The 25,502-nt window shown below is 42.0% G+C and overlaps 1 protein-coding gene across 2 annotated transcripts in view; it reads right to left on the bottom strand.

The window, feature by feature from the left end:
- Positions 1–25,502, bottom strand: part of ARL15 (ARF like GTPase 15) — a 235,068-nt gene that overhangs the window by 19,530 nt on the left and 190,036 nt on the right. The gene's annotated exons all lie outside the window — the stretch shown is intronic.

The raw sequence follows: 25,502 nt of genomic DNA on the forward strand, positions 1-25,502 counted from the left end.
AGTGTAGTGGAAGGGAACAGTATGCATACCCTTATATTAAGGCGTAGCAGAGGAGTAGTATTCGGTCAGGAATCGGGTCCCCCTGTGTCTGGCCGGTGGCTGTGTACTCTCTCTGAGGTTCCTCAAAACACCTGTGGGGTTAATGCCGTTGTTTCCTCCACCCATGTCAGCGAAGGGCAGATGAACGCTGATGTCTGAGGGCAGTGCGAATAACTCCCAGTGGATTGCTGCTTGGGGAAATGGACGAGGAGGTGCTGATGGCGCTGTAGACGGAACCAGAAGTGACGCAACGTGGTTCATCTCCACGGCAATGGGAGACTTCTACTTCCACCATTACCAATATTATTTTCATGTACCCCCAACATGTTGGCAGCGGTACAAGAACCCCAAGTTGGGAACCACTGATCTCAATGCTGCATAAAACCAAAGGGGTCATTCAGATCCGGTCGTTCCTATGCTATCATGCGCAAAGTGCCAATGGTCCTGCGATGTGGGAAATAGGATGACGTATTGTTGCCGCATAGGGTCTGGGAAGAGGACATGGATCTCCATTGAAGGATGGAGATGTCCTGGCCACTGTGATAGGTGGTTTTCAAAAAGCAGTAGTGTTAGCGAACTTCAACCACATCTGAATTAGGCCTCAAGTGCACAATTCATTCTGCACTTGCTGCCACAAATGGGCAAATCACTTTTTCCTACTCGTATTTTACTGTAGCTGACCTTTTGAATATAAAACCTGGAAGAATAATCAAAGTGAAGAAAAAAAAAAAAACCCTAAAAACAACCAAAACAAATGCATAGCTGATCCTGAAATAGAATCTAGTACAAATAATGACTTGGTCTAACATATTTAAGGCGTAAGAAAGAAGTAAACTTTCAGATCTTTGAAAGTCCGGGGCTGTTTTGTGTGTGTGTCCAGAGATTACACTAAGCTCCCTTAAGAAAATCGGCTGGCAAGCAACAAATGTCTGAACCTGACAATCACTCTAAAGCTGTGTGTTCTTTTCTCGGGGAAATACAGGGACTTTGGTTTGAAAGGCTTTGCCCTTAATGTTTGTGTACCAAATAGTTACTGATAAAGACACTGTATTGCCAGGAAGAGATACCCTGAACTCTGCTGGGATCTAAGAACACATGAAGCCCCTTTACGAGAGCTGCTCAAAAAATCAAACCCCACAGTAAATCCGGTCATAGGATTATTCAGGAAATGCCTTTCATGATTAAAACCAAGGCTGAGCATGACATTATAATGACATTTAGCCAAGTGTTCTCACCATTCCACCATAGGTCTACATATCAGTGAATGGTACTGAATGCTGACTTTAATATCATTTCATTACGCCACCCGACATGGCCGCCGTGTTCTGCCTTCATTCATAGGATTCATTGGTGGAAATAGAACACAATTTCAAATGGTGTATTAATAATAATAATAATAAGATATAGTGTTCCCACTACGATGCAGGGTGCAGTGCATTTTGCATACAATAAGGGGTGTGACCAGCCGGTGAGGGGACACTGCCCCACCAAAATCCCTATTGGAAAAGTCAATGCCCCTCTAAGTCACCACTAAGGCAAACGTGTATATATACATATAAAGGTTGAAGACCAATTACCGGCATTTGATGGTCTGGAACCTCCTTTAATCCGGACAGATCTGGTGCCGGCAGAAGTTAGGATGGGATTGTAATGCTGCTTTCACATTGCCTAAACGTAAGCACTGCGCTTTCATAGCTACTGCCGGAGTCCTATATACCGGTTCAGAGCCGTTCACACTGTAAAAGAAATGTCTCTGAACCGTGTGGGATCCTGCTTTTTAAACGTTTGCAAATACCGGTTATTTGTAACCGGTAAATGCAGACTGGAGCTTTCACACTGCAGCTCTAACCGTTTTAAAATGCTAAAAATACGTCAATATACCGGTTAAGAGCTGCAGTGTGAAAGGGGTGTCAGGGTGGTAGATGTAGAAGAGGCTGTGGGAGGGCTTAGGGCTTATTTATACACAGTGCATTAAAATGTATTTTTGTACTTGATCTTCATTAACTGCTTATATAAGTCACAGTATGAATTACAGTGAATTGAGTGTTGGACGGAGGGGCATGTGCCTGTTGCTAGAGGTGCAACCTTTTAGGGATCACTGAAATGCATTGCTATGAGGCAAGAAACTACAATACAGATGAACGTTTTACAAAAGAATGAAATATAAAATAAATTACACCGACAACAATTTAGGTCCACTGGAAACTTGGAACAGCTGTCCACAGTGAGCAAATCTCTACTTTAGCGATAGATATATGAAATACTAGAAATAAAATGTGATCATTTAATAGTACTGAGTGTACCCAGTGCTCTCAATAGACACAAGCTACACCGATGTCCTAAATATCTGGTATACTTTTGGTGACTATCAACTACCTCGTTCACTTCGCCTCTCCCCATAAATCTTCCTGATACAGATTTGTCATTGTGTGAATGTCTGGCCTGTGTAGGAACCAGCGGCTGCTCACCATAGGAAATTAAATGCCCAGGGAGTTTGCGAAAGGGCAGCATTCAATGTCGGACGCTATTTCCGACAGGGGAAATAGCACCTGCCACCTATTCAATGCAGCACTGAAGGCAGTTTTCGACCAAACAGATCCAACTTTAAGGGAGGTATTCAATCCCCCACCACTATTTCTGATGGGGAAAACAGCGGCAGGTGCCTATTCAATTATGTCTTTCCTGACAGCATTGAACAGGCATCTCGGCAAATGAGCCAGACTTTAAAAGCAGTCGGGACCAATTTGCCTAGAACGGCCATGGATTGTCGAGCTCGCAGCCGGATATCGACGATCCACGGCCGTTTTGTGCAGCCACACCCTCTTTTCGGCACTTGGCAGGTGGGACAATGAAGCCAGCCTGCCGAGATGCAGTTGAGTAGGCCGAGAACGGGACCGGGTCACGACTATCGGGCCGGCCCGACAGTCGTGACCCAGGATTGAATACTGCCCTAAAAAACAATTCACGGCCGTTTTTGCACACTTTTCACAACTAGACAGGCGGAACATTGAATTGCAATTGTCGAGTTGCAGACGAGCTGACCGAAAATGACCCAGAATTCTGACTGTTGGGATGTTCCGACAGTGGAAATCCCACATTGAATACCCCTCAAGTCCTGGTGGACTCCTCATGTTCTACGAAGATCTCGTATGAAACATATCTTACACATACAGCAATATCAATAATAAATTGGTCTGTATCATTAAAAATTTCACAGAGGATTTACGATGAACTGCGATTTTCTTTTTTTAAGAGCTCAAAATCTTTAAAAACACACATTTCTTTCTTGGTACAAATTTGCTCCATGTATAATATGTTGGTGGAGCAAATCCTTAGAGAAACAAGGGCAGCCAGCCATAAAATGTGTACACTGGGCCGATTTCAACAGCAACAATACCACTTTCTCAATATAGTCCAGGAATGTACATGGCGTAATATGACACAATCTGAGGAAAAATTTCCTCATATAAGATTTTTTTTATTTTATTGGAGAAACTGTCACACTGGAAACGAGACAAGTGATAACATGATTCAGGGATTTGTATACTGTATATCTCTATATAATAAGGCTAACTACTCCTCACCTTTATGAGGTGAAGTACAGCCAGTGACCAGTCAATGGACCAAATTAAAGTAAAAGCAATATTTGCAGGGACACTGGTCTGTTTCAAACTTGACAGATATGGAGAGAGGGAGCTGAAACGAGAGAGATTGGAAGTAGGAGCAGATAGGGACTGGGGGCCAAAAACTGTCACAGCTCAAAGTGAAAGTACATTGCTGCAGCCGTCACACACACACACACACACACACACACACACATCCCCCCATCCCCCTCTAGATTGTAAGCTCCTGGGAGCAGGGCCATGTTTACTGCTCTTTATACGGGAAGCGGTCATCTATTAGAATGAACTTAGGTCTACAGTCATTAGGTCGACCCCACTAGGTCAACTGGCAGGAAGGTCGACCTGACTTAAGGTCGACATGGGCCAAGGTCGACATGACTTAAGGTCGAATTTGCATAAAGGTAGACATGAGGAAGGTCGACTGGTCATAAGGTCGACATGGGGTTTTTCACTGTTTTTTGAGCCGACATGTGTCGACAGGCGGTATTTCATGCCCTACCATCCACTAGGGCGTGGAGGAGGTTATTAAAGCTGTGGCGAGCGAAGCGAGCCACCGTGCCCGATGCATTGTGAGCGATGCGAGGGTCCGATTCTCATTGCCAACTGTGTGCAAGTCGACTGTGTCGACATTCGGATAAAAAAACAGTGAAAAACCCATGTCGACCTTATGACCAGTCGACCTTCCTCATGTCGACCTTTATGCAAATTCGACCTTAAGTCATGTCGACCTTCCTGCCAGTCGACCTAGTGGGGTCGACCTAATGACTGTAGACCTAAGTTCATTCTGACAGATGTACCGATTCCCTTTATACAGCCCTCCTTCTCTCATACTTCAATTACAATTCTCTCCCACGCAGCTGCCATGTATACTCACATCTCTTATCACTTGTAATCGTTTATCTCTACCAATGACAGCTCACTTCTAGTACATGGACAACTCCATCGCAGCTGTATTGTGCATTCAGAATTGTTGTGCTGGTTGTTACCTTTTTCAGTTAGTGTAATGTTAAGTTCTGTGTACCATGTATCCTGTACTACTTTTCTGAAAAATAGGTCCAGGAATTCCGTGTCTGGGGGTGATTCAATTAAATAAAAATAAAAAGAGATAGAAAGACAAAGATGTATATGTTATTATAATTAGAGGTTCAGGAACTGAGTTCCCACTGCCCGTATCACTCTAATGTGTTCCATATGTATGGTGCGGTGTACCACTTACGACACCATACAAATAAAATGTAATAATTTATTTTACATTTTTAAAAAAAATTACCACCAATAACCAGGAATGGCTAAAGTTGAGTCACCATGAACTGTGTCAGACAGCATCACTTTGCAAATAAGAAGCATTAATAGTCTGCTGATTAAAAGGATATACAGCATGCCTATATTCTGTATGTGACTGTGCCTGTATCTGCACATGAAATATCCAAGAAAACACCGTAACATAGCTATTGGTATGCAGATATAGCCGCACACAGAATATAGGCATGGCACATATCATTTTAATCAGCAGAGTTTGCATAGTGATGTGATATTCAGCAGAAAAAAAAGAAAAAAGATGCTCACGCCCGTCAACTCGTAGGACGTAGGTATATTGTTAGTCACAGTGCAATTTTATCTTGTATGTCGTCTTTATTGCTTATTTAGTGTGCCCAACATGGCTGCCCCGTCTCGTAAAATAGGGTTTGGATCATTTGGTCTACAGAAAGTTAGTCGACATGGGGAAATGTCGACATGGATCAAGGTCGACATGGTATAGGTCGACAGGTCAATAGGTCGAAATGGGGTTTTTCGCTGGTTTCGCATGGACACAGTTTGAAGTGCACCGCATCCCCTCACTTCGCTCAGCACACTTTTATTCTCCCACCATGCTCAAGTGGATGGTAGGGCATGAAACACCGCCTGTCGGCACATGTCAGCACAAAAAACAGTGAGAAAACCCATGTTGACTTTTTGACTGTCGACAAAGTCCATGTCGACCTAATGCTTGTGTTTACCTAAAGACCTGTCGACCGAAACCCATGTCGACCTATCTCTATGTCGACCAACATGCTGTAGACCAAATGACCGTATACCGAAAAAATTATGCATGGATATGATGATTTTGCAAAGATCTCATCTAGTATTTATATCTCCCACATTAGGTCATCAGTTTCAGGCATTGACTATTCTGCCCAGTGTAATCCTATGTATTGTACCTAAAATGGCTGCCTTCCCTGGATTCTTCGTGACTCGGACAATTAATTCGTGCAACTGACCAATAATGGCTGCTGCATCCTTTTTATTATCTTCATGGCCTCTGTATTTCATGCAAAACAATCTCTATAGTACATCCATAGTTTTTGAACTATATTAAGATCATACTGTCTGTTAAGCGCCTTATCCTATTGAAGAATAGCCCTATATAAAAAAAATGATTATTAATAAATATTGTAAAACTGTAATAAAGTACCTCAAGGTTGCAAAGCTTAAAGAAGAACTGTTTTTAGTCTAAACACTTATTTGGGAAAGACACAGGAGGACATGGAGAATATCTCTAATATCTGAGACCTTGTTGACCATCTTTCGACTAGAGTTAAAAAAAACAGAGTGTCCTACACTTAGTATGTTGATGTATGTCTGTCAGGGCAGAGAGGTGACAAAGTGATCTTTAAAAGCAGTTTTCAGTTTGTCATCAAAATCACCCCTTTTACTTTATCCTTTCAACAAAGTTATCCACAAACGGTGCGTTGCTGATGATACAGACGGCGTCCCGCACCCAACAAGTCAGTGTAAACAGGTCTATTAAAAGGAAGTCAATGAGATAACACGTCAATCATTATCTGGGCTCATTTAGCCTCATGTGCTCTTGCAGCCGCTGCTATTGAATTGATGATTAATGCAGATGTCAATGTTATGAAGGAAGCAACCAGTGGGCACTCACTAGATCCACATGCAATGAGGCAATCACACTATACAGCATGCAGGTACAAATACTGAACTACAAGGGTTCCTCAGTAAGGATCTCAAAAGAAAAAACTTTATCTAATGGACAAAACCATACTGCACTGCAGGACGGCAGATGTAACACATGCAGAGAGAATAAAGATGGAACAAGCGATCGTATGTGCTATAAAACACATATGATCTGCTTATGACCGCAAGCCATCCCAACTGATCATACGTGTGAATTCTTGACCCGCGGGGCCGCACATCGCACAGATATACCTCACGATGTGCACACCAGTAGACCACCACGGACGATTTGTCAATAGTTTATCATGTCAACATATCATCCATGTAGGTGTGAATTTTGACATGGTCACTGTCAACATTCTCATGTCGATCGGATAAATGTTGACCTAACTGCCGACCAGTTGATTCCGGCTTTGTAATATAACTTGCTTACTTTGGAGTAGGGAATAAAGTTAAACGTTCAGTAACATACTTTTTGTTCATATTTATTAAATACTTGACACAAAATTATGCACCATGAAACCGGGGCCTTTGTCGGTGGTTTTTAATGCAAAACACACAGGACGAGGGAGACTAATGGGGAGGATATATTTATGTGACCTTCTGACAAATTTGTCAAAGGCTATGAACACCCTGACAAGTAACATCTGGCCTTAGAAGTCTCAGCACACATTTGGCTGCCTGCCTGCCACATTATCCCTATAGCTTGGGAGACCTCCCTATGTTCTACAACAGAACGTAAGGTACAGGAACGGACATTTATTCCCCTTTCCCCCGTACAGCCAACGCTAATAAGTGGTTTCCCACTGACACAAAGCAAACCTGATGCAACCGAGGAGGAGGCGGCTGGGGGAACGAGGCACTACAATAGTTCGGAACTTCTGTTCTTTCCATGTTATACATGCTGGATGTGTTTTATACAATGGTTTACCAAACGCAGTGATGTTTAATATACAAATGATGGAATATCTATAGCTTATCACCGATACCAATGTGAAAATATTTAAAGGATTTTTTTTTTAATACATCTATAGAAGCTAAGAATACAGTGTATAAATATCAGCTAAAAGTAGTAGTGTAACTTATGGTGGTGGCGCTCTAATATAGTAATGGCCACCGTTTCATGGGCGTTCCCATGTAAATGCGGCTGTGACGCCGTATGCAGATGGCTCACGCCACCCACCCTGTCATCGGTCCAGAGCCAGCCAATATAAGTCAGTGTCCACTTATTTATATTTGCGAGCCCAGGAGAAATAATTTGATGGTTGCCGAGGCGATACGACAGAGGCGGGGGTGGGCGTTTTTTCAGCAGGGCGGGCGCTCTGGGATTCTGTAAGCTATCACTCCCAAAATCATTTTTCCCATCTCTCTATCTCTATATATATAGAACTCTCTCTATATATATATATAGAAATGTTAATAACTGGAGAATCTATAATATATATATAGAGAGCTCTTGAAAAAGGTGGTTCCCCACCGAAACAGGCTGTCGAGCAGATTGGTTTTGGGACCAGCGTGGAGTTCCACGGGCACTATGGTGATGGCCCGTTAAGGATAAGTGACCCACTGCTTTTTTCCTTATGCAATATGTTGCCATGTGTTTTTAAGTATTGTTCAACTATGGACTTACAAATATATGCTTAAAAAATCAATTATGAGCATTTTTGGTGTGCAGATGTCGTTTTTCTCTGATGAGGAAATATTGGATGTATAATTGAATATGGGATCTGGCACCCAACAAATTGGATACCAAGTGGAGTGCGGTTTTTCTCTGTGCATCATATATATATATATATATATATATATATATATATATATATATATATATATATATATATATATATATCTATAGTATAGATTCTCCAGTTATTAACATTTCTGGGAATGGTTTCTGAGGACAGGGATACAGTCTCCAAAACATTAATATATTGAGCACCTGCACTTCCTTTAAAGTTTAAAGCCTTGTGAGTGCCACCTGTTTAAATGAGAGAGAACATCGATAGAGGACTATCTGATGACAAACCATAGCTCTGATCATATCATAACCTCACACAGCAGCAAGCATATGCTGATGAAACAGTCCCATGTGTACATGTCAGACACAGGGAGAGGTATTTCAGTAATTTGCCAAAATTAGCATTTTATCCCCTTGCATGTATTATCTAGCCCCAAAGATGACCGTCCGCCGGATAACCAAGACCTATTAGGAAGGTGCACATAGAGGGTTAAATAAATAAAATTCCTCCAGCATTGTGTGAGGGGACACACCTGTTTTAGGGGTGTATTACTCAAAGTATTCAGCATGTCATTGAGAACTATGTGATCTCATCGTGATAATGCTTTGGCGGCGTGATTCACTGTAGAAACGGAATGATTAAAAAAAAAATGCATGTATTCACTGCAGGGATTTTTCTTCATAGAACATAAAAAAAAACTATTGAATCAGTAACAGAGGCTTAGTCATAAAACATGAATGGGGTTGGCAAGGATTAAATTCCACCCATCAACTATAAAACTACTTCTGTGTTTAACGCTAGTATTTTTTTTTTTCTCCTTCTTTAAAACTCAACAGTTGCTTGTCCATGACCTCTAAATGCCAAGGTTAAAAAGCAGTAGCTGTTTCTCTCAGGTATGTATTAAGCCCCTTCTAAGTGCAACAACATCTAACGAAATGGGGAAAATATACATTGTGTGTCCCTCTAATTATATGGTAATTAAACAGCGCAATAACCACATTGCTGCTTAGAGGTTACAGCCAAAAGGAAGCTAAATCACACAGTAGCGGCCTATGTACTGTATGACGGAGACTGAAATACTGTCAGTGTTTTATTATACAAATTTATATTACATTTACAGAATTAAAATAATTAAGAAGAATTAAGGACACCCCATCAAGGGCGTGAAACTTTAGATTAATCAAGACATTTGAATAGCCATCAGGTGCCTGACAAACACACACACATATATATATGTGTGTATCTCTATATATGACATTTATATGTTTATATATATGGTACTTATGTAGTATCTGGGCTGCCGATTTAGAAATCGGATCGGATCGCATCGTATCGCATGCGACCAAATCGTATGCGATGCGATGGTCAAGATTTTTCCATAGGATTCAATGTTAAAATGGTCTGAGTCCATTTTAACATAGAATTCAATGGGAAAAAGGGGTCCTTTTCCTTTCCCCACTATCCAAGTGGGCATGGAGTTGGATATAAACCTGTGGCGAGCATAGCGAGCCACCGAGCCCGAAGCGTGGCGAGCGTAGCGAGGGGACACAGAATACTTTTTAAGAAATATGCGTCCCCTCGCGGGGCTCGCTTCGCTCGCCACGCTTCGGGCTCGGTGGCTCGCTGCGCTCGCCACGCTATATAAAATCAACTCTATGCCCACTTGGATAGTGGGGAAATGAACAGGACCTTCTTAACATTGAATCCTATGCAAAATCGCATCGCATCGCATCTGATTGTATGCCTTAAGATAAGGCATACAATCACAAAATCGGCAGCCCAGATACTACATAAGTACCATATATATTTATAGACATTTACGGTTGTGATGTGGTTACTGGGTGATTCTCAGTCTGTATTTTCATCATAAGGTAAGTTAGGAGTAAATTGTCCCCAAAAATTATTTATGAAATGTGATTATCCATGCGTAACAGACTACTGTTTCCGGTTATATATGTAGACATAAGGTACATCATACTGGTCAAACCTCCATGAATGTCATGAAGACTCCCTGAAATAGCAGCAATCTCCCCGACTCCCTGAAGAGACTAAGCAATCTCCCTCTTTGCATCTTAAGCCTTATTCTGTAGCGGTTATATACTGGGAGGGTCAAATATTATCGGTTATCAAATCTGTGCAGTGACTACAAGGAAACGATACATACTGTACGGCTCTATGCATTTTCAGATAAGGATTCTGAAAAGGACTAAAAAAAAAAAGTGACCGTTGGCTTGAAAGAATAATCGTATAACAAAATATCAATTCCTTTCACATAGACAAACTTTGCGCCTGATTTAGACCTGATCACGCTGCAGCTAATTAGCAATGACATGTGAATAGTTAGCCGCCAGCTTGTAATCACGCCCTTCGCAAGCCTGTGAAGAGGTCGCAGGCCAGTGAAATGCTGCAGCTCACTCACCACGGCATGATTTCCCCACCGCATCCTATGCATATCCCTGGACTCACTTGGCTGCAATGAAATCAGCCTTTTCGAGGTCGGAACTGATGTCACACACCCTCCCTTTAAACGCCTGAGCACGCCTGCAATTTCCCTAAGCACACCTGCGTTTCTTCTGGCACTACCGTTAACGTGCAGTTACCACCCCCCAAACGCTGGTTTCCATGCGAACCTGCGGCGATTTAAAAAAAGTAGCAGTCTTTTATCGGAGAGCAGCCTCACGCATGCGCAGTCTATCAATAATCGTTCCCCCTGTGAATTCGAACAGCAGCGATCTGGTGTGATTCGGGCCCTCTTGCAGTGCTCGCTTCTAGAGGGCTTAATACATAAAGCAGCAGAGAACCATTGTTCTGGTCTCATGCTAGAATTATTCCTTACTGCTGCCAAAGTCCTCCGTTTCAATGTTATTAATGTGCAACAATCTTCTCAAAAGACATCAACTGGTATTTTGTTATGAACACCTGGCTTACAGCTAGAAACTTGCATTAAAGAAACCATAAAAGTAGCAAATAATTTCTGTTAAATAGGTATAACAGTGATGTTATCTGTACACAGGGTCATCAAGTCATGCAGCAGGTGTGTGTGTGTGTCTTATGTGTAGGGGGGGTGCTCTCGATCTGGCGATCGTCGTGTCCAATATTCCAGTATGTACCGGTAGTTATCCATTGGGCTATCTTAACATATAGGCACACTGGGCAGCTGCCCCACAATACTAGGAGCCTTCCAATAGGGCCCAGCTGCTACCTTCGTAGCTTCTTAGGAGGAAAGTAGTGAATGCTGGCTACACAAAATCAGAGCACCAGGCAACATTCTCTGCCTTCCTCCTAGCCTGTATCTAAACAGTGGGGCAGATGTATTAAGCCTTAACAAGAGATAAATGCAAGGGTGATAAAGAGAGATAAACGTCCAGCCAATCACATCCTTACTGACTTTATTCAAACACAGCCTGTGACATGGCAGTTAGAGAAATAAACGTCTAGCCAATCACCTGCTATCTCCCTTGCATTTATCTCTTGTTAAGGCTTAATACATCTGCTCCAGTGACTGGCTATCTGCATGCCGATTGGTGGATGACTGAAGCTATCCACCAATAGAGTGCTGACAGCCACTTACTGTACGGAAGCATGCGGACAGTCTATATGGGACCGCAAGAGAGGTAAATTAGGATTATTATTTTTTTAAATTCCCATGAATGGATGAGTTATGGGCCCCAGTGTATTGCTTTGTCTAGGGCTCACAATGCTGCTAAGATGAATAATTGGGCTATTTATTACATAATCAAAACGAATAACATGGCTTTTGAAATGGAGCATAATATGTGCGTAGGAACGAACAGGCTCTTTTATATGTAATCAATACAAACATTTTTTTTTATTGTGTTAAACAATGTTAATATTTATTTGAATCCTGGAATTTTTGCACCTATGGGAATATTTAAGTATTTAAAAAGTTGAAGCTTGGGTGAAGTGAGCTTTAAAAAAAAAAAAAAATAAGATTAGATACAGATGCGCATAGCGAAGGTAAGAAACTAGTCACAGTGTGGAGTGGATGAGAGAATAAGCACTTGCAGAGTATGAATCAACCCCCCCCCCCCCACCCCCCCCTTCCCCGAGAGGTCCATTCTGACTATAATATATGACAGCTGGGTGCACCAAGTAAACTCTTCCACGTGTGAAAATAATTGTCATATCTAAGCTCAATTAAGCTATTGTATTTATAATCTACAGATAAATACAGACTCACAAATGTATCAGTATCCACAATGCATTCCAAGAAAGCCAGCTGTTAAAAGTGCTGTTTAACAAGTTAAAAGGTGGCCAGACAACACACAAACAGACCAGCGAGTGCTGGCAGCCAGAGATAGTTATACTAGATGATGGCATTTCAATACATCGTATATCGGGCAGGGAAATAAAATCCCTTTAAATCAACTCTACTCGTTGCAGCGGTAAACAATAAAACATTTAAATAACATAATGGCTGTAAATAAACCCGCATTGAGCAACGTGCATTAAGGCTTCATGGGTTCAATAAAAAAAAAAAAAAAATGGAATAGCTTCAAATGGCCCTTCTTCCAAATCCGAAATGTATTGTGAGAGAGACAGGGAGGTGGGGTTCTGTACAGCCGGGACAGCTGCGTTCCATCACACATATTTACAGTCTGAGCCCTGCACTTATTTTACAGGCCTGTGTATTAATAATGAGAGCTGTTTGGTACAACAAGAAGTCAGCTAAACCCCATGAAGGTCAAACAATTACAAAGAAATGCCCAGCAGGCAGGGGTTTCTGTATACACCTGCAACTATGGTGTGTTTGTCCAACATAGGCGCCACCGGCAACAAACTGCTTACTGAACGGAACCACAGCTCTAGGAGATACTGATGGGCGAGGGGCAAAGGGACAGTGCGTTAGGTGGTGCGATTGTGGTCAGCCATTCCCCAGTGATGTCACTAACAGGGCTGCCATGATCTAATAAGGGCCTGGGTACGGGGCATGACCAAATCCAGGAAACATGGGTATGACCACCTAAAAAATGATGCATGTTGCAAAGGGGACAATTACCTGCCTCTCGGCAGCACTGCAAAGGGAGACAATGCCTACATCAGCAGGTGACCCATTCCCGCACTGGGCACGGACCTGGAAAATTAGTAGTACCTGCCCACCACCCCCTTCCTCCTCTCTGCACCCCTGGTGACTAGTTACTAGGATATGGAGAGCACTCGTGTTCATACCACAGTATCGCTGCTTATACTATGTGTGTTCTTACGGGGCAATGGGCACACGTACTCTATTTGAAGTAAAGTTGCTTCTCCGGAATTATCTGTCGTGGTAATACTGTCTGTTTGGTGCATAGTTGCTGACCGGCTATTAGAGAAGAATGTAAGTGTGTACAGTGAATCCCGAGGCTCCGGATGTGGTTAACTTACCAGTATCCCTACACTGCCGGTCTCCCGTATGCGTTCCCTGGTCACAGAGTCTTAAGGTCAGCATTGATACAGGGAACATGCAAACTGTTCTGGCTTTGTATATAAAAGTTATTTTAGTAAATATAATTCTCTTTATTTTAACCCATCTTTGATAATTCAGAACAAAACTATTTCATGCACGAATGTAACACTGTAATGCTATCCACATTCCCATCTAAATGATGTCTTCGTAACACAGACACCTAGTGAGTGGTGATTAACCGGCCAATTACTTTAACATATATCAATGGCAAATTATTGGGCTTTGCAGTCATGCAAATAAAAACAAACAAGAGAAGAAGAGGTACAAGTGTTTTCACAATAAGTATTGAGCTCGGAATTCATAATGTACATATTTGTACAATGTGGTTTCTGGATAAATGCTTCTATACTGCAGAGCAGTAACCGGTCCAGGTACTGCTGGGACCAACACTGGTAGTTACCCTTAGCAGCACGGCAGACATTCCTAAATGTTCCGACTTATGTGTCTGTGTGCCATAAGGTATATTATGTCTGCACCCCAGACATACGCAGCTAAACAAACTATTAAGCATTGAACCCATTCTCACATCAGAAAGATCATTGGATTTCCTGCTGCCATCTTTATTTGCAGCATCTTTAGTCCAAAATCCTCCTCTGACCAACCATCCCCCACCTCTGGTCGCTTCTGAGGACCACTGTTCCTTTCCCTGAGCCTATAAAACATTGTCTCCCCCCCCCCAAATAGATGCCACTCCCTCTAGGGTCCTTCAAAACGGTCTCCAGTGAGGTGGTGGCTATTTTGGCAGGGACATTTAGTAGTATTTCTTGCAGATGTCAAGACCACACTGAATACTGTACAGATACCAGCTGTGGCCACAGATGCCCTGTGCAATTGCACATCCCACCCAGCTGTAGTACCAGCCCTGGGTGGCATTACAGGAAGTACAGTATGGACTAGATGAAAGTCTAAGTAAGGTAAGGAAAAGCGGATGAGGAGAAAAGCCCCTGCTAGTGAGAAGGTTACAGCAGAATAGTTTACTGTTCTACTTGGACACACGGCTGCAAAGATTGGGGTAAACGTAAGTGAAGGTCACAGAATATGTGGCTGTTCAAAGAACTTGTACCTGGATTTAAAGGAGAATAGAAATGGCGCACCAAAAATTACTTGATTCTTAGAACCACGTTCAGCCATTGCTGACCATATTGAGTGCAATATTGAACATTTAGAATAGAGGTGGGCAATAAGCGAATCCCAGCATGCCTTGCATCAGTTTCAGCATGGCCAAAAAAGCAAAACTAAGGCAAGGCATGCTGCGATGTGTAGTTCACCAACAGCTGGAGGGACGCTTATTGCACACCCCTGATTTAGACTAATGCTGGATACACACTGAATGATGTGTGAAACCATTAATGGCATGATACATTGCGCTGTCCTTACACACAGTACAATGCAGTGGATGACAGCACAACCTATTGTTGCCCAGCACATTTAATATGCATGCATGGTCATCCCAACCACTGGTATAAGGTTCCACTGAACCTTATACCAGTGCACACCTCAAGAGGGACAGTGAAAACCGGTCTTGGGGACTAAATTCAACTTTATACCAGTTATACTTGCTCTTGAGTGCAGATCGGCGCAGCAGTGCTTATAAAAGGACCCATTGTTATAAAACGTATAGTTGGAGCTTCAACCCGTTTGAAAGTGTCGTGGGAATAGTTTCAAAATCATTTGCAAACCCCTGATGAAGTCCTTGATAGGACGAAACGCGTTGGGTACATTTGTTTGTTAATTTGAAATATACTATTGAAGTCTTTTTATGGTCTGGAAAACCACCGATACCAAGTGGAATAAGAGACTTTTTAATAAATGTTTATACATTTTGGACTTTACTTTGATTTACTTTGGAATTAACTAAAGGCTATTACAGAACCAATCACTGAAGGTTCAACAAGGGCGCCAACTTACAACTATTGTCCACATTCTCCTTTCCCCCATCCAACAGGGGTCCTTGTAAGTCCGGCAGCCGAGAGTAATAAATAATAAGGTGGCGCGTAACAAGAGTCTGCTCCATATATATATATATATATATATATATATATAGACTGTTTGGTGCCGGGCACACCACCAAATGGAGTTGCTTGTCGGGTGCCTTCGTCAGGGTAATGTATAGACGGGAGAAGGACGCAGCACTCCAGACGAAATCTTCAAACAGCAAATAATTTTATTGTGCTCAGCAACGTTTCAATACAAGTGTGTATTATCTTCAGGCTCAATACAACAGTGAACAGTAACATCTATATATATCAAACCAAAGTGACGTTTTGCGTAGGAGGCGGTATTCGCATCCCGCCCCCCCTCGCATCAGTGTTCAGGCCCGGTACATCACACAGCTGAATCCACTGATTAGGATCAGCTGATGACTTCCCTGCCATATCACTGTCTCCAACACATAACAAATACATAATAAAAAATCACAACAAGTGACAAATCAATAAGGTAATAAGAATGTATCACAATACATATATCAAAAAATAGTGGACAATATAGAAAGATATGATGCACCATAAATGGAATGCACCATAATAAAAAGCAGTAAAATCAAGACATAATATATAAAACACATAAAACACTCAAAGCAGCATGGATAGACGGGAAGCCCATAAAATAACAAAGATATATCGAAAAAATTGAAACGATATTTAAAGTATGCCTCAACTGTAACAAACTTATAACAATATATTAGAGCCCGAGTATTCATTGAGGCCCGCAGGAGATACTGTATTAAGTCTAGCGATCCAACGTGCCTCACATTTCAATAGGAGAAGACCTCGATTCCCCCCCCCCTGATTGAAGGGGGAATGTGGTCAATCATCCTATATTTCAATGTGGACAAACCATGTTTGGCCGTCAAAAAATGTCTAGAGACAGGTTGGTCGCTAGATCCTTTGCTGATGGCATTGCGTATCGATGATCGATGCGCTGCCATCCGTTCTTTAAAGGGACGTTCCGTCTTCCCTATATATGTAAGTCCGCATGGACAAATAATTTGATATACAGTGAACGGTGTATTACAAGTGAGGAGATGACGAATAGGGATGGCCTTTCCCGTATGGGGATGATTAAATGATGCCCCTGGTATAAGGAAGCTACAAGTTGTAGCTTCCTTATACCAGGGGCATCATTTAATCATCCCCATACGGGAAAGGCCATCCCTATTCGTCATCTCCTCACTTGTAATACACCGTTCACTGTATATCAAATTATTTGTCCATGCGGACTTACATATATAGGGAAGACGGAACGTCCCTTTAAAGAACGGATGGCAGCGCATCGATCATCGATACGCAATGCCATCAGCAAAGGATCTAGCGACCAACCTGTCTCTAGACATTTTTTGACAGCCAAACATGGTTTGTCCACATTGAAATATAGGATGATTGACCACATTCCCCCTTCAATCAGGGGGGGGAATCGAGGTCTTCTCCTATTGAAATGTGAGGCACGTTGGATCGCTAGACTTAATACAGTATCTCCTGCGGGCCTCAATGAATACTCGGGCTCTAATATATTGTTATAAGTTTGTTACAGTTGAGGCATACTTTAAATATCGTTTCAATTTTTTCGATATATCTTTGTTATTTTATGGGCTTCCCGTCTATCCATGCTGCTTTGAGTGTTTTATGTGTTTTATATATTATGTCTTGATTTTACTGTTTTTTATTATGGTGCATTCCATTTATGGTGCATCATATCTTTCTATATTGTCCACTATTTTTTGATATATGTATTGTGATACATTCTTATTACCTTATTGATTTGTCACTTGTTGTGATTTTTTATTATGCATTTGTTATGTGTTGGAGACAGTGATATGGCAGGGAAGTCATCAGCTGATCCTAATCAGTGGATTCAGCTGTGTGATGTACCGGGCCTGAACACTGATGCGAGGGGGGGCGGGATGCGAATACCGCCTCCTACGCAAAACGTCACTTTGGTTTGATATATATAGATGTTACTGTTCATTGTTGTATTGAGCCTGAAGATAATACACACTTGTATTGAAACGTTGCTGAGCACAATAAAATTATTTGCTGTTTGAAGATTTCGTCTGGAGTGCTGCGTCCTTCTCCCGTCTATATATATATATATATATATATATATATATATATATATATATATATATATATATATATATATATATATATATATATATATATATATATATATATATATATATATATATATATATTTATATATATATTTATATTTATATATATATATATTTTAGACAACGATGCAGCACTCCAGCCTTGTGAAATAGTAAATTGAATGAATACAGCTCTCAGCTACGTTTCAACATTTACATGTTGTCTTCATGTAAATGTTGAAACGTAGCTGAGAGCTATATTCATTAAATTTACAATTTCACAAGGCTGGAGTGCTGCATCGTTGTCTACTCTATGTGCTGTTCCAGTATTTGATGCAGGCACCCGCCGAAGAGTTATTTGCTGCTGCGGAGTGCCGGACACCAGTGTGCAATATATATATATATATATTTATTTTGGAGGTTTGGGAGAATGGATAAGGATACTGCAATTTTGGAAGGATTGATTCAATTTAACCTAAATGGTTAAACCTAAAATAATACAAAGCTCCTTACTGTTCTCCAATTAAGATTTTAATTTATTACATTAAGTAATAAAGAAAAGAAAATTACGATCTCAAATTATTATTTAATCCATACAAATTGGAAGGCAATGCCTTCATTCATCTTGAAACCATGTACTTAAAATGAACATGAACCAATAAAGATGATCTGCTAACCATCATGTCTCTAAAGCTGGAACTCTAATTCATGATTGATTTAACATCTTTATCCAACATCCAACTGCTCACTGGAACACACAGCATGAAGAAGACAATGTAAAAAAATAACATAACCAAGTACAAATATATAAATCTCTTTACACAACTCCAGTCCCTGTAAAATTAAGGAAACAAAAAGAAAAAAAAAAAGTTACTGGTAACGTTTACATGACTGTAAATTACGTTCTGTCCTTGTAAACACACCAACAAACAGACGATGAGTAAGAGGTCGGAAATAAAAATTTCTACATCTGTAAATGGATTATTCAGAAAGTTACTGGGACATGCCAAAATGTGAATAGTTCGGCATGAGTTTTTAATAATAAACATAATAAATGCCATTTCATTTCCACAATAAAAGTAAATTAAAGTATGTCACGGTGTACAGAGAATACTTTTTCATTTATCTTGGGTAAAGAAAATTTGACTTTCTGTGAAAGGGGGGTATTCAATATGAGATTCAGACTTAACGTCCCGACAGTCGGAATCCCAGGCCATTTTTGTTTCATCCGACTGTAACGCGACAGTTGGAATTCCCACTGTCGAGTGTCAGAAAATCCACGGATTGGCGTAAACGGCACGGATTTTCGAAAAACGGCTGCGAATTCGACAATCCGCAGCGGTTTCCGACAAAACAGACCAGTTTTTTAAAAAAAGTCGGATCAGGCACCATTCAATGCTCGAGTTAACTGCAGCATTGAATAGGTGAGTGACGATATTTTCCCTTTCGGGAAATGGGCTACATCACCAGTTCTAAAAACCCACACCTTAGTAAATATACCCCCTAGAATCTTATTGGTTGTTAAGGGCAACAACTTCAGGTACTTGAGTAATAGCACGGCGCCCATTACGGAGTTAGTGTAGCGTCCCTGTCAGAATCAGCGTAGTGTTTGCGCGGCCAGCGTAGTTAGCGTAGTCAGTCAGAAGTAGCGTAGTGTTCCTGCGGCCGCTTAGCATAGTTAGCGTCCCTGACAGAAGTAGCGTAGTGTTCCCGCGCCCTGCATAGTCAGCGTCCAGGCATTTGCCAGTGCTCCATGTTACATACTGGTAAATGCCTCCTTTACAAACCCCCACTATCCACGCCAGCCCTTGGCGAGCGGACGTGTTACACGTCCCACAGACCTGTTCCTACCCCCAATATCCACGTCGGCGTAGAGTTGATTTTATAGTGTGGCAAGCACAGCGAGCCACCAAGCCCGAAGCGTGGTGAGCGCAGCGAGCCCCGCGAGGGGACGTGGATTACTTTACAAGTAAAACGTAGCGTAGCCAGGCGCCGTGTATTACACAAGTACCTAACTTCACTTGTTGTCTTGAGAGATCGAAAAACAAGGAAAAACAAGGAAAATTAGTAGATAATTACCCAAGCTTCCAGAATTATGCAGGACATATGAGATCTCATATGGGTATGCGGTCAATACAGTCAATAGCTCGACTACTACTGGTCGACAGGCGTAAGGTAGACACATAAAAAGTTCAAAATGAATTAGGTCGACACAAGCAAATGGTTGAGATGATTTTTTATGCATCATCCCAGTGGACATAGAGGGAGAATATAATATTGTGCGAAGCACCATGTTTGAAGCATGGTGAGCACAGCAAGGCCATCGCAAGGTGATGTGGTACAATAAATACCTTGTCCATGTCGTCCTATTTCAACTGTACTGCAGTACACAATTCAAGTAGGGGAGACACACCTATTGCCATGAGTTCTGGCCAGTGACGTTTGGCAGTGATTGGGATGGAAGGTGGTGCGGCTTCCCATTTTGAATTTTTCTGGTTGAAACAGATCTTCTTGCCTAGCACAGTGAGGAACCTGGGCTAACCACCGTACCACAGTGTAGTCCAATTAATAATTTTATTTAGCTTCAAAGCTCCCAAGTCACTTTATGGGTGAGCTATGAGCTCCAGAAACAACTGGAGGTGTGAGTTGGCTTCATTATATATATGAATATCTCACATCTTTCTGGTAAGGCCAGAAAGTGGATGGAGCCTCAGATGAATGGAGAAGGGCATGTAATAGAGGAACGTAGTCTCACGGAATGCCCCCATCATCATTCTGGGGCATGTCCAGCTCTCCCTAAGCAGCTGGGCAGCCCTGGTCTTCCCCCTCCTTCTCTGCTAGATGCCCATTGATTGGTGTTTTTCAGAGCAGATCCGTGGGATAGTGTCCAAATAGCGGGACTGTTGCTCTTTTGGGAGGTAGGTTTATGTATATGTACAACACAAGTGACCTGGTTGTAACAGCCAAATATACAGCACGTTACACAATTGGTTACTATTTTTTTAATGTAACATTTCAAAACACGTTTACAAGCTGAGTAAATTCTTTAGCACTTTACCATGTTTGTCTGAAAAAAAAGTACTTACTAAAACATGTCCAAATTCCAAGCAAGTACCTTACGGTTAATATATATCTACCATGCCTAGAAGACAAGTTCCGGGCACCCCTTGGGATCATGCTGAAGTCATTATCAGTGTCTTCTTTGTGGCTTACGCTACTTTATTCCAGGGCCTGTTGAAGTATTTAACATAAAATTGCCCAGAACCTGAGTGCAGCATACACAGACAATAAATCGCACCAAGCAATCAACCGCTATTAACGTTTCAACAGCTATTCTCACACCGTACCTTTGCGGAAATGACCGCTGAAATATTACCCGCTTAATGGGACTAAAGCGCTTCACAGACCTTTTAGCTGACAATAGTACAGTATGAAAAAGAGGCAGAATCGCACAGGTCTATTTATCCGGCTCTTGTATAGATCACTTTTTCCCCTGCTTGATAACAGTTTAAACCTTGCACAACAGCACAACAACAGCAAACACACACAAAATGTTCACATTTTGGCAGAGGCAATGAAACAGAGCAGTGAAGCAATCAAAACTCAAGTTGCTGAAGCCCAGGACAGTGCTGGGAGCAGAGAACTGGGCAGGTTTTAGATTAAGTATCCAAACAGCTGGAAAACTTGTTGATTCTCCTAGGGAAATTCATAATGTATTTGACTTATGTTTGTGTGAGGCTGCGGTCTCTCCTAAGGGGGTTGAGATGTTAAAAGACTGCCAGGAACTTTATCTGTAAGACGATATGGGTTTACCAATTGTCCAATATATAACCAATATTACACACAATAACGCTACTATAAATAGAACTAATCATTTGCCATCGCAATTTAACGTGAAACCTGTATGTGCATGCGAGGTTATTTTATAATACTGTAGTTAGCACTGATGTTTAATTGCATTGCGCAAATGCATATTTACAATACAGGGCCCGGTAGAGTAGAGAGTCATTAGGTAGACCATTATTGGTCGACAGTCACTAGGTCAACACAAAAAAAGTCGACATGCATTAGATCAACATGGTTAAAATGTCGACACAGGCAATATGTCGATATGGGAAAAGGTCAACACGAGTTTACCATAATTTTTTTCATTGAAACCAACCTGTTCATACTTTACTATCCTGGTGGGCATAGAGGGAGAATATCAGTGTGCCGACGGCAGTGAGGCACCGTGCCCGAATCATGGTGAGCGGTGGTACACTTATACGTGTCAACATAGTCACAAAAAACTTGAAAAACTCAAGTCAACCTTTTCCCATGGTGGCCTTTTCTATGTGTCCATCCAATAGTGACCATTTAATGACCCATACCCAGCAGGCTCCAGGTACCCACTGAAGTTATTTAGGTCATTGGCTTTAACAACACAGAGTATTAATTAACTAGCAATTCATATGTGTTATACTTTTGTAATATCACAGATATCTAGTGGTGTTCTAGGCAGCGTTCTTCAGGAATGACGCCACAGGACACAATATTGGAGGAATGTATTACCTAGGAAGAAGCAGGTTGTGCGGGACTTTTACATGGTTTTGCCATGTCCATTAGAGAGTAAATTTGCCTTTGCGAGTGAACCAGAATAACCCCCTAAGTCAAGTAACCTTAACAGAGACATTGATAAATAAGCACGGAGCACAATAACAGCCTTTGCCAGGGGATGTTTTCACCAACGATACAGATTATTCTCACCATAATCAATACATATAAGGGATTACAGCTTACCTTCCGTATATATGGCCGGTGAAAACGTATACATGGGAAGCCTATTTAAGCAATGTTATGATATTACAGTATTTGTACATAGCGATATTCTGCATGGCAGTGATGGGGCACATATTGATAAATATGCCCTACGTGCCATTTTGCTACAAAAGTTTCGTTAAAAAAAATAAAATAAAAAAAAGTTTGGTTACTATGGTCATGGTCCACTTCCTATGCACCAATGTACATAAATCCATCCCCCCTGACTGTGAAGTGCTGAGCTGAGTACTGCAGTTTCCAGTGATTAAAAGCATAACTATGCGCTAAGCATGTGTCTGACTCATTCATCATCATGTTTGCCTGGTTTCCTGTTTTGATCTTTGTACGTCTTGTAGCTTGCCTCAGTTCATTGCAGTGTGCAGGGTCACAACTGATTGAGTGCTTAGATTTCCCTTTTCCAAGGTATATCAGCCACGTGTGTGGCCTGAAACTCCCTAATAAAACACGGATTCATGGATTCATGACATTGAACCGGTTAGTTAAACTGGAAAGCCAAAGTCTATCTTGCTTGTGCGAACTAGCCAGCTCTCATACATGGAAATTTTGGGAGAAGGACTTGCCAGCCATAGATACATTTATAGGACACCACTGTTGGGTGAATACAGCTCCATCCTGACACGTTAGCATCCAGCCACCACCACCACAGGCCTGTACTTGGAAACTCACACAGCTGCCGGATATGTTGTATGTAGCGGCATGACGACATACAGTAACTGGGTTCAAATCTATGTACATTTAACGTAAGTAATGGATTTGCGACACCTCAACGATCCTTCCATGCGGCTTCAGTGTTTAGTCTAGTTATCTCGCACAAGACAACACTTTGCTGTTCCAGGGACCTTCAGCAACATTAAACTGCTGGTAGCCATTAGACGCTGAGCAAAGTCCTCTATCTTTTTGCCTGAGATCTGCCACGCTTAATCTTCTTGTTCTTCTCCTTGGGTTCTACCCAATTCCTTAATGATCAATCCATACACAATTGCTTGCTACAGTACTTCATGGATAAGATTTAACTATTCTCTTTCCCAAGAAACAAAAGGTTCACTTGCTTTCCTTCACCATGCTTGTCTGTTTGATCCCCACAAAGTGTACAAGCCTACATCTCTACTTCTAGTGGTCCACATAACCCGCTCTTCTCACACATTAAATAAAAGTTCCCTGTGCTCATGGCAGTCTTAACCAACATCTGTAATGCCTCTCTCTATGCACTGGTACCTTTCCAATGGGATGCGGTCAATTTACCTACAATAAAAGGTCAAAATACAGACAACCATTGACCGACGGTCAAAATACAGACTTGTACATACTTTACCATCCCAGTGGAGGGGGAATATGTGTGCCGAGCGCAACGAGGCACCATGTCCGAAGCACGGGGTTCATGTCGACCTATGTCAACATACAGATCCCAAAAATATGAATAACATGTGTCTAATTTTTAAATGTAGGTATTTTGACCATGTCTGTATTTTGACCTTGTCGGTATTTTGACCGTCGGTCAATTGCTGTCGGTATTTTGACCGTCGGGATTTTGATTGTAGGTAAATCATACCGAACCCTTTCCAACATTACTCAAGTATGCAGCAATTACAACAAATCTTACAAAAAAAAACCCAAACAATTATAATAATACTGCCCCAAACACTCAAACACTCTGTTTTAACTTGCATTCTTCCTTTCCACACACAACCTACTGGAACCTCATCAGTTAGATTTCCATACCAAACACTTTACCGTATTAACTCAAGGCAGAAAATGATTTGGTCACTGCTACAGCTATCGGCCATTGCTTGCTTCCAGGGCTACCATCAGATATTGTGAGGAAAAGAAAAGAACATTATACATACTCCTTAATACGCCCATGTAAAAACATTGAAAAATCAGGCTCCGCATCAACTACAATGAAATAGCCAGCCTCACACTCAGGTCCTCTCATGTGTCACTACAGCCCCCTCGTATTCCCTTCTAGCCCCTCCATGCGTCACAACGGGCAGGTGGGTACTTGTTTCCTAGAACGGCGCCCATCGCGGGCATCGCATGTACATCGCATGCCATTATAATGGCATGCGATGCGACCGATGCGATGGCCGCGATTTTACATAGAAATGCATGGTAAAATGTAAATCGCGTCGGTCGCCTCGCATGCGGCCAAAAAATCGCATGTGATGCGACCGACGCGATTACCGATTTTACATAGGGAACAATGTTAAATGGCCCAATTGACCCGATTTTACATAGGGAACAATGTTAAATGGCCCAATTGACCCGATTTTACATAGGAAACAATGTTAAATGGCCCACAGACCCCAAACAGCCACCCTAAAGTGTGAAATGCCCCCCCCCCCCAATTGTTGACGCCACCCCACGATCAACGTCAAACCGAAGCGTGGCGAGCGCAGCGAGGCCACGAGGGGCGGCGGTACGCGTCCTCCGACCTTTTCATACCCCCACTATCCACATCGGCGTGGAGTTGAGAATAGAAAGTGTGGCGAGCGCAGCAAGCCCGTAGCGTGGCGAGGGGACGCGGAATACAAACCTGAAGCGTGGTGAGTGCAGCGAGCCCCGCGAGGGGACGCGGAATACATGTTAAGTAATCCGTGTCCCTTCGCGGGGCTCGCTTCGGGAGCGTGTTCCGCGTCCGCTAGCCACGCTTCAGGCTCGCCACACTTTCTATTCTCAACTCCACGCCGACGTGGATAGTTCGGGGTATGAAAAGGTCGGAGGACGCGTACCACCGCCCCTCGTGGCCCACGCTTCGGGTTGACGTTGATCGTGGG

This window comes from Crinia signifera, chromosome 1 (genome assembly GCF_055691185.1).
Source record: "Crinia signifera chromosome 1, ASM5569118v1, whole genome shotgun sequence".
NCBI classification, from domain to species: domain Eukaryota; kingdom Metazoa; phylum Chordata; class Amphibia; order Anura; family Myobatrachidae; genus Crinia; species Crinia signifera.